The sequence below is a fragment of the Aplidium turbinatum genome, chromosome 14, assembly GCF_918807975.1.
Source record: "Aplidium turbinatum chromosome 14, kaAplTurb1.1, whole genome shotgun sequence".
Classification (NCBI taxonomy): Eukaryota; Metazoa; Chordata; class Ascidiacea; order Aplousobranchia; family Polyclinidae; genus Aplidium; species Aplidium turbinatum.
Genome location: NC_137485.1, coordinates 5,763,553 through 5,773,937, shown reverse-complemented (window position 1 = coordinate 5,773,937; position 10,385 = coordinate 5,763,553).

The window sequence follows — 10,385 nt, the reverse complement described above, 5'->3', positions numbered from 1 at the left end:
GAAATCTGCAAACTAAGTTGTTATCATTGTTACAGTATCGTTTCTAGCACTAGTTGCAACGTTCATCTTCAGTTCAGTTCACCTTTTGTCGTTGCTTTTGCTTTCACTTTTATCATATGAACGTTGCAACTGGTGCTAAAAACAATAATTGTCCTGATGAACACCCAAATTTTTTGTATTTATTGCCACAGTATCCAAAAATTGTCAAATAAACAACACAACAAAATAGAAAACACAAACTGCTTGTTGTTGCGACAGTTGGATCAGGTTGGATTGCCCTCTTGATTTGTAATTGTGCTAACGTGAAATTTGCGTTGTTTCTTTGTTCTTAGTGACGTTGTCTGCCTGCGAACCTAGACGTTTCACTTTTATTTGTCACTTTTGTGTTTTATCGCTTTGTGTTATATTTTCAAACAGTGTTTTGTTGGAGCATATTTTAAACCTTTTGGTTTTTGTCATTTTTTCCTTTTCTTGGTGCCAAATTTTCTGTGTTTATACTTTACCGTTTTCTACATGTTCGCGCCAGGAATGAAAAATAAATTGAATTGAATTAATAGCGCCATGTGTCCCCGCCATATATAAACAAACTAGCCGAGTAAATTAAAAGTAAGAACAATGCAGTGTAACTGTGTATGTTACAGCTGTTGGTAATTATGGCACAATCAGGATGGTACCGAAAGACAATCAACGGAAAGTTTAGGCCTATATTTGAATAAAACCACAGGACTTCATTTGAGTATGGCAGCAACAATTTAGGCCTACTTAATTTTTTTTTTTTACTGAATGACAGCTGACACTATGACTGATATAGTCTTTCACTGCTTCATGTTTGGTATCTGGTATCTAGGTCGATATGGTGCTATTTTATTCGTATTGTGTGTAATCTGATTGTACCGTAGCTTACTATTCTCGCACCAGACGAAATAAAAGTTTTCTCTTTCTTTTGCCGCGTGCCGGTAGCTGTTTTGTGTGGATAAACCATTTACTTTTTGTGTTAAAATTTAATACCGTAGCAGTAAAACAAGCCAGAGGAATGCAAGCACAAGTGTGTACAAAAGTCAGGTTATTATTTCCACTTCAGACACAATAAATCAAAACAAATAAACGATTGCAAGTTATGGTTGTGACAGGAACAGGAGAGATTGTGGGCAAACATCAATCTTCTATTCTTGTATAACCACTTTAATGTTTGACAATGATTTTTGGTTTGTAACGAACATTTAAGTTAGATTTGCGGTATGTAGCTTGACAAGTGTTGTTTATTTTTGTCATAGTAATCATAAGAATAAATTTCGTTGTAGTTTTGAGCCATACTTTTACATTTTTTGATGAGGGAACCAAAAACTCAGAAAACGTTTGATGTACTTTCTTATTTATTTTAATGTAGCCTGTAGATTTACTTGGAATATAGCCTAAATTTTTTATACTCATATTTATTTATTACAATGTATATATTGACATTGTGAAATCCTATGTTGTTGCTTAGTCTGTGTAGGCTATGTCCCGACTGCTCAGTGGTTAGCCTATGCGTCTGACTTTCCGAACGAAGAAACTAGAAAATCAAGTGGCACTGATTTGACTTTTTGGGGGTCTGCGCCATAGTCCATCTCAAGCCTATGAAAGAAAAATAATTATACATTGCATCAGAAAATACTAAATAGTGAGGTAGATAACCCTGAAAATACTTCATTTGGTGACACAAGCGTGAAAATTGGCACACATGTACTTTGGACCATGTAGATTTCAAAAGTTTAATTAACCAAACGAAAATTCAAAATGGCGGCCCGTGACGTCAAAATTCAAAATGGCCGCCATGCAGGTCCTGGACTGACGTAGGAAAGTTGCTTTATGAGAGCAATGTTGATGTGTCTCATTTCTTACTACCTTGAAAATGTTATTTTTAAGACAGTATGAATGATTTAAGATGGTATTCAACAAAAACAAGTGTGTAACGTACAGTAGGCCTACTATGGACAGAGAAAGGGTTTCACAAATTTGACAGTCAGGTGTGCAGAATAGTCTAAACTTTGATACTTCCACCCAAACAGACTTAAAATACTTTCTTAAAAAGACAATTCATGTACAGTCAACATTTCTGTTATCAGTTATTACTACTGAGTACGTAAATCATGTTCATGACAATGATTCACATGTAAATAATATCTATTCATGGTCACAAGGACAGAAACATAGTGAAGTGCATGGTAAATTTGCATTATTACATTTACAGCTTTTGCATTCTTTTTTACAATTGCATCGTCTTAGTTCTTTGCATGCTTCGGCTACGGGGTCTTTTCTTGTCCACATAATGTTCCACGTTCCCCCATCTCCAGATTTCCACCCCCAGTTACTTGGAGATGGCAATTCTGGACTCCTTTCAAGAGCTCGTCCCCAATGTGTCCGGCCTGATATGCTGCCCGAAGTGCATGCCATTTCAGCGCATCTTCTGTTGGTGGAATATTATTATATTGTTTATTTTTAAATGTAAACAAAGTCATTCTTGCAGTGTCTACCTTATCATCAGTGCTACTTTTATCATAAAGATATACCATGAATTTTTGAAAGATCGCAAAATCTTCTGCATTTATTTCCTCTGGACACTGACTGAGCTTCTGAAATGTTGGCGTCACATCTAGATACACTGACCACATCGCAAAGAACGACTTATTCCCCTTTCCTTTCATGCCTGAACAAGAGTCACAGCCACTAAAGGCATGAAAGAACAACAGCCCTTTGCATTTCTGTTGACCCAGGACAGAAAATATCTGATGAACAGGAATCCATCTTCATTTGTTTCCTCTCCCGAAAGATATCCAGAGTTCGTGAAGTCCATCCTTGCTCAAGTTTTCAAACAAGCCAATTCCAATAACGACCACATCAATGTCATTAGCCAGGATGGCTGCTTTTTGTATAGTTTCATACTTGAGGCCATGATGAAGATGAACAAACATTTTGGTATCGGCTTCTTCTTGGTTTGAGCTCAAATTGACTAAAGCGGGATTGTCATTATTAGTAACAGCTTTTTCATTCTTGAAAGCGTAAACGATATCATCCGGTGGCATGAATTCTAGGATGGAATCACCTAAGAATGGATAAAGTTCTTTTTTAATGTCTGTATTTTGCAAAAAGTTTGGCCAGTTCTTTGGGACTTTCCCATCTCGATTAACTCTCCGCCTGCTACCATTACCCCTCTTTATACGAGCATGAGATTTGATGCTTCCGTCCTTGTAAGTGTCAAACACAACATCCGTTCGTTTTTGCTTTCTGGCATATGGCTTAATTTAGGGATACTTTCTCTCGACTTTTAGAAACACATTCATATTCCAGTATAATTCTACAGACTTCAGGGCCTGCTACCGTCCATCGTAGCAAGGCTGATTCGTGTTCTGTGATTCCAATTATCCCTCCATCTCCTTTCATAATAGCATTATTCTGTTCATGGGCTTGGTCAATAGCAATCGCAGAATATTCTCTGTTGGTCTTCTGAATCACAAACTTCCCTTTCATGAACTGCTCATAAACATCAGGAAATTTATCTTTCAATGACATGTCAAGTAGATGTATTGAGTAGTGAGTAGTACCACCTTGAGTAGTGAGTTCTGTCACCACTAAAAAATTTTGGAAGGAGTATTGCCAGAGCTTCCTTGTATCCTGGAAAATTTCTTTCCCGGAAAGTGCCCACAAAACCCAGCAATGAGAGTTCCAGATTGAATGCAGTGTACCAGTAGTTGAACATTGGAAAATCATCCGCTTTCCTGGCGTACCATTCTTTGAATTCCACCTCATTGTAAATCTAGCCTGGTGGTTTTAATGCAGCCATTTCAATGTGAAGACCACCCATGATGATGACCAAGTTGCCGTATTCATCAGGCCAATACCATTGCACTTGTTTCGATAGTGCAAAAAGAGGTTGGTCAGCTGTAATGACTGGTGTTTGAGACGGATTAAGATACGACATAGTTTGCTGGACTTGATCCATAACATGCTTTATTGTAGACACACTGTCTGCTTTATCTCTCAAAAGTGGTGAAATGCACGAAAAGCTGACGTCGAATTTGTGATTTTGTATTTGTGAGGCATTGAATGCGGACCACGTTGCTTACACCTTGCCATCATATTCTTCAGTGAGAAGTACGTGGTCTAGCCAGTTGAACTGTCTGTCAATCAGGAATAAAGATGGGCTAGGTATTTTCTGTATGTCATACGCAGGTGGAAGTGGTTGTTTAGCGAAAAATGCAGGTTTGACAACCGTGTACGAGTCAGGCAAATCTGGTATCTTCTTTACACCTCGGATAACTTCTAGTTTATTTTGTGGTATTCCACCAATCTGGCTTTGAAAATGGCTTTGAAAACCAACTGGCTTTGAAATCTGGCTTTGAAAACCAACTGGCTTTGAAATCTGGCTTTGAAAACCAACAATCAGATTTTACTACAAATAGCCTACCACCTCTGTTTGCTCGAAAATTCTACTCTGGTGACTTTCGAGTTGGACCCCTACTTTTGTCTCTTTTTAAATACACTGAATTTGAGGGTGAACAGTAACGAGGGATTTTGCTGAGGCTATCATTTTTTAAGTAACATATGACCACCCTTTTTTCGCTACAAACACCAAAAAACGTTTTTTTCCCCGCTTTTGTGAAGATTTTTAATGAGAGGTACAATCTGAAATCATAAACACTGGCTAAAAATGTCACAAAAAACATTTTCAAGATAGTAGCCTAAGAGATGAAAAACACCTAAATTGCTCTCATAAAACAACTTTCCTACGTCAGTCTAGGACTGGAATGGCGGCCATTTTGAATTTTGTCGTCACGGACCGCCGCTTTAAATTTTCGTTTGGTTAATTAAACTTTTGAAATCTACATGGTCAAAGGTACATATGTGCCAATTTTCATGCTTGTGTCACCAAATGAAGTATTTTACGAGAAATCTAAAGTTATCTGCTTAACTAAAAGAAACACTGTATAACATCAAAAAAGATTGTTTAATGTGGTAGCCACTTTAACAAGTCGAAATTCTGCCACTGAAATTGACTAGAATGAAACCGCCAACCAATCATAAGCTACGGTTTAAGTGACGTAAAAAATGACGAAAAGAAGATCATAGAAAGCAAATTAAGTGATGGATTTTTTGTCAACTGGTTGGCTTAGGGGTTAGGGCTAGAAAGTAGTCATTTCATTGACGCGTGTTCGATTCTCACCACTGCTATTGCTCTTTTTCTTCTGTAATTACAAATAAAGTTTAAAACAAAAATTAACTCTCTGGATGAGTGCTAGAAGGGTCGCAGTTGGACGGTAGCCTCTTATAACACGTTCTGATTGGTTGGCGGTTGCATTGTAGTCAATTTCAGTGGCAGAATTTCGACTTGTTAAAGTGGCTACCGTTTAATGTAGGCTACACATCAAACGACTGCCTATCCTGCTCACATACAAAATGACTACACAACACAACGAATCAAGTTGAGAATTAAGTTCAGAGGAGAAATATCCATGCAGATTGCGCAAGAGCCAAGAAGGACTAAAGCACAAAACAAGATAGTTGCACAAAACCTAAAGCAACAAACACACATGTGAAACACACATGTGACAATTTCATCAAATTTGGTTAAGAGAGAGGAGGCTCCGCTGGCAAACAATTGCCTAATAAGCCTTAGGTTGGAGGATTTAATAATTAGTGCCTCGTGAATCTTTATGTCAAACACAAACAATCTCGAAAGACTCTAACGAGAGTTTATTACTTTAGAACTCGATTGGGAGTTTCAAATATGATCTTTAATTGCACTGTTTTTACTTAGATAAGCCAAGTTTAGATGTTTCCACATTCTTTTGGTCAAATGTCTTAATGGTCATTCCAATGTATGTAGAACTCGCATCATTCAAGCAAGTGAACTTATACATGACGATCGAACATAGGCGTAAAGGAGTTTTAGACTTCAATTGAAGTTAGCTATTTGCTTTAACTCTTTTATAGATGGGAAAAGTCTTGACATTAAATTTCATTGCAATAAATGTGATTTGTTAGTGCGGATTTAGCGGGTAGCGGTAGCGCGTGCTATTTTGGTCCAAGTAGCGGTAGCGCGCTACTTTAAAAGTAGCGGGTGCCCACTTTTGAATAAATCTAGACAAATTTGCGACAAAACGTTTGCGATCCTTGCCAATTTCTTATATTTTTCATCTGGCAATACTGCTATATCTTTTTTTAATCATGGACATTTTGCCAAGGATGCCAGAGCTTGGTTTTTCCACCTAGATCTGGGTTTTTTTGACCACATCTGGGTTTTAAGTTTTTTTATTTCAAATTTAGGTAAATCTAGGTTTTTTTGGTTTTCAACTTTGTACAGAGCTTGCACGGTATTATGGCATTGGGATTTTCGATAAATAGTCCACACTGCAATACAAAAATGATAAGGTACCTGTAATGTTTTTTGCATCAGTTACTGCAGTCAGTGAGGTACCGTACAGGATGCTGAAGAAATGACCCAACTTTATGAAAATGTGGATAACTAAAAATTGGAGTAGTACAACTATTTGTGTTACTGAACATTTATTTATTGTGAATTTGAGTTATTTTTTTCAACGTTATGTTCAAATAAAAAAGGCTAAGCAGGGTTTATTGCTAAGAACCAAGTTAGGTGCAAGTCATGATTCAAGATGTCAATGGCAGTTTTGTGCTCTCAGACAAAAGCAAAGTAGAGATTGTAAGAAAATGGTTTCAGCAACAATTTACAGATTCAGATGATGAACCAATACAACCATTCACCGGAGAAGCAAGACCCTTGCAAACACCAATAACCACTGAGGAAGTGTCTGCAGCAATTTCTTCTTTGAAAAACCGTCGTGCTGCTGGCCCTGATAACGTCAACAACGAACTCTTCAAATTCTCCAAAGACATAACCTCCGGTTTAATATCACAGACTATTAATGAATCTTTCAAACAACACAAACCAGTAGACACCATCGGCGAAGGCATACTAATTGCTATACCAAAACCCAAGAAACCAAAAGGACCACCAGCTAATCTTCGACCCATTGTGCTCCTCAATAGCATCAGAAAAATCCTCTCCATCATCATTTTGCATCGGATTAGAGACAAAATTGACAGCTTCACTGGACCCTTCCAAAGCGGTTTCAAACGTGGCAGAAGCTGTGCTGACATTGTCTGGGCACAACGTATGCTCGTTTCAGTGGTAATGGCTAGAAAATGGGACTTCCACAAAATGGGAATAGATATGTCCAAAGCCTTTGACACCATCAAACGCAAAAAAATCCTTCAAATTTTAGACCAAGCTGGCTGTGATGAAGATGAACTGCGACTAACCCGCGCCCTGCTAGCTGGCACGAAACTGTATGTGCGCATTAACAACGAAATGTCCGCAAACTTTGAGACTACCATCGGTTCCACTCAAGGAGACAGCCTCTCCCCAATACTCTTCACCTGCTACCTATCTGCAGCATTGAGCTCAGTGCGAGAGCAGTCCTCCAGACCAAACCCCCCTATATCTGACACATGCATGCCTTTGGAAATGGAGTATGCAGACGATGTTGAGTTTCTGGATGAGGAAAGACAGCCACTTGATATGCTACAATCTATTGCTACAAAGAACCTGAAAAACTACAATCTTTTCATGAATGAGACTAAAACTGAATTCACCCACATATTTCTTGCAGACACAAATGAAACTGATACTGATAGCCTACCGATTCGAGGAAACGAAAAATGGCGTACACACAAACTTTTGGGATCATTATTGTGCAGCACTGCCGATGTCAAATCCCGCTGCAATTTAGGCAATGTCGCTTTCAGATCACACTGGAAACTATGGAGCAAGAGATCGAGAATCCCATTACAGTTGCGACTAAGATTGTACAACGCGTACTGCATCCCAATTATGATCTACAACTGTAATAGCTGGTCTGTTACCAAAGCAAGTCTTGAAAGATTGGATGCCTGTCATCGAAGACATTTACGTGTCATAACTGGTCATACTTGGCCAAACAGTCTTATCTCGAACAAAAATCTCTACAAAATATGCAACAGTGAACCATTGTCTTGCAAGATCTCCACCATGAGATGGAACATGTTTGGACACATTCTGAGACTTCACCAGGACTCACCTCCTCAGAAAGCCCTTGAATTTGCAATAATTGGCAGCAAAAAGTACCAAGGCCGAACCGGACGTCACCGTACCAATTTATTACAACTGCTGAGATCTGACATCAGAAAAGCTGGCCTGGGATCCTTGCTCAGCACACCACATCTCCATCGATTGCAAAACATCGCAAAGGACAAAACAGAATGGAGATCCTATCAACCTTGTTGAAAGACTGATCGAAGCCAGCGGATGCCAAACGATTTGGCTACACTGGCGGCGGAGACAGTTACAATAATAATAGGTGCAAGTATAGAATCCGCCACCCTAGTCAACATGACGTCACAAAACGGACGCAACTACTACACAAGGGGTGAAAAAAAGGATGCTGAAAAGCGGCGGAATGAAGGTGATAAAGCGGATGGGATAAGGATTTTTTGACAATTTTACTGTGTTTTTACAATAAAAACATTAAACCAACGTCCAGTGTTGAATATAACTACCTAGAATGACATAAAATTTACCAAATTGCATCAATTCAGCTAAAAATTTACCCAATTAAACTTTAAAAATAAAAATATGAAACGTTTGCAACTAAATGTGTTGTAGCTATCTAAGTTCAGCTCGCATTTTAATTTTTACAATAAAAGTACCAATCTAACGCAACTGCAAAGAGTATGTCTTGCTTTATGCACCTGGAAAGTTTCAGGTTTATATCTTATCTACACACGGGCAATCGTCGTTCAAACGTAGCCGCTCGGCGACACTTTTTTCCAATGCATTGTAAAGGCGAATCGATCCTTATTCAGTATAAGCCACCCCCTGTTTGTTGTGATCGGTAAATAGTGCTTCCACTAAACTTGCTGTAGTTTTCTCGTTTCTGCTCGGATTTTAACAATTTTGCCATCGTTGGAAAGCACGATCATACATCTACACGAATAAATTAAACAGTAGCACAAAATAGGTACTAGCTTTATCTTGTGATAACTTAAACTTCACCAATTTGTAACGATTCTCAGCAATTTAATTCTTACAATAAAATCATTAAATCTTTGCAAACTAAAAGAATATGTCTTGCTTTATGCACATGAAAACTTTCAGGTTTATATCTTATCCACAAAACTGGCAATCGTCGTTCAAACGTAGCCGCTCGGGGACACTTTTTTCCAATGCATTGTAAAGGCAAATCGATCCTTATTCAGTATACGCCACCCCCTGTTTGCAGTGATCGGTAAATAGTGCTTCCACTAAACTTGCTGTAGTTTTCTTGTTTCTGCTCGGATTTGAATAATTTTTCCATCGTTGGAAAGCACAATCATACATCTACCCGAATCAATTGGCTACAAATCCAAAACAAGTACTATCTTTATCTTGTGATAACTTAAACTTTACCAAATTGTACCGATTCTCAGTAATTTACTTTATTCAATAAAATCATTAAACTTTAACATATTGAAAGGATATGTCTTGCTTTATGCACCTAGAAAGTTTCAAGTTTATATCTTATCTACACAACTGGCAATCGTTGTTCAAACGTAGCCGCTCGGCGACACTTTTTTCCAATGCGTTGTAAAGGCGAATCGATCCTTATTCAGTATACGCCACCCCCTGTTTGCTGTGATCGGTAAATAGTGCTTCCACTAAACTTGCTGTAGTTTTCTCATTTCTGCTCGGATTTTAACAATTTTGCCATCGTTGGAAAGTACAATTATATATCTAGTTGAATGAATTAAATACAAGCACAAAGTACGTACTAATTTTATCTTGTGATAACTTAAACTTCACCAACCTTTACCGATTCTCAGCTGTTTAATTTTTACAATAAAATCATTAATCTTTTGCAAATGGAAAGAGTATGTCTTGCTTTATGCACCTGAAAACTTTCAGGTTTATATCTTATCTACCAAACGAGCAATCGTTGTTCAAACTTAACCGCCCAGCGAAGCTTTTTTTCAATGCATTGTAAAGGCGAATCGATCCTTATTCAGTATACGCCACCCCCTGTTTGCAGTAATCGGTAAATAGTGCTTCCACTAAACTTGCTGTAGTTTTCTCGTTTCCGCTCGGATTTGAACAATTTTTCCATCGTTGGAAAGCACAATCATACATCTACCCGAATCAATTGGCTACAAATCCAAAACAAGTACTATCTTTATCTTGTAATAACTTCAACTTCACCAACTTGTACCGATTCTCAGCAATTTAATTTTTACAATAAAATCATTAATATTTCACAAATTGAAAGAGTATGTCTTGCTTTATTTACCTGAAAAGTTTCAGGTTTATATCTCATCTA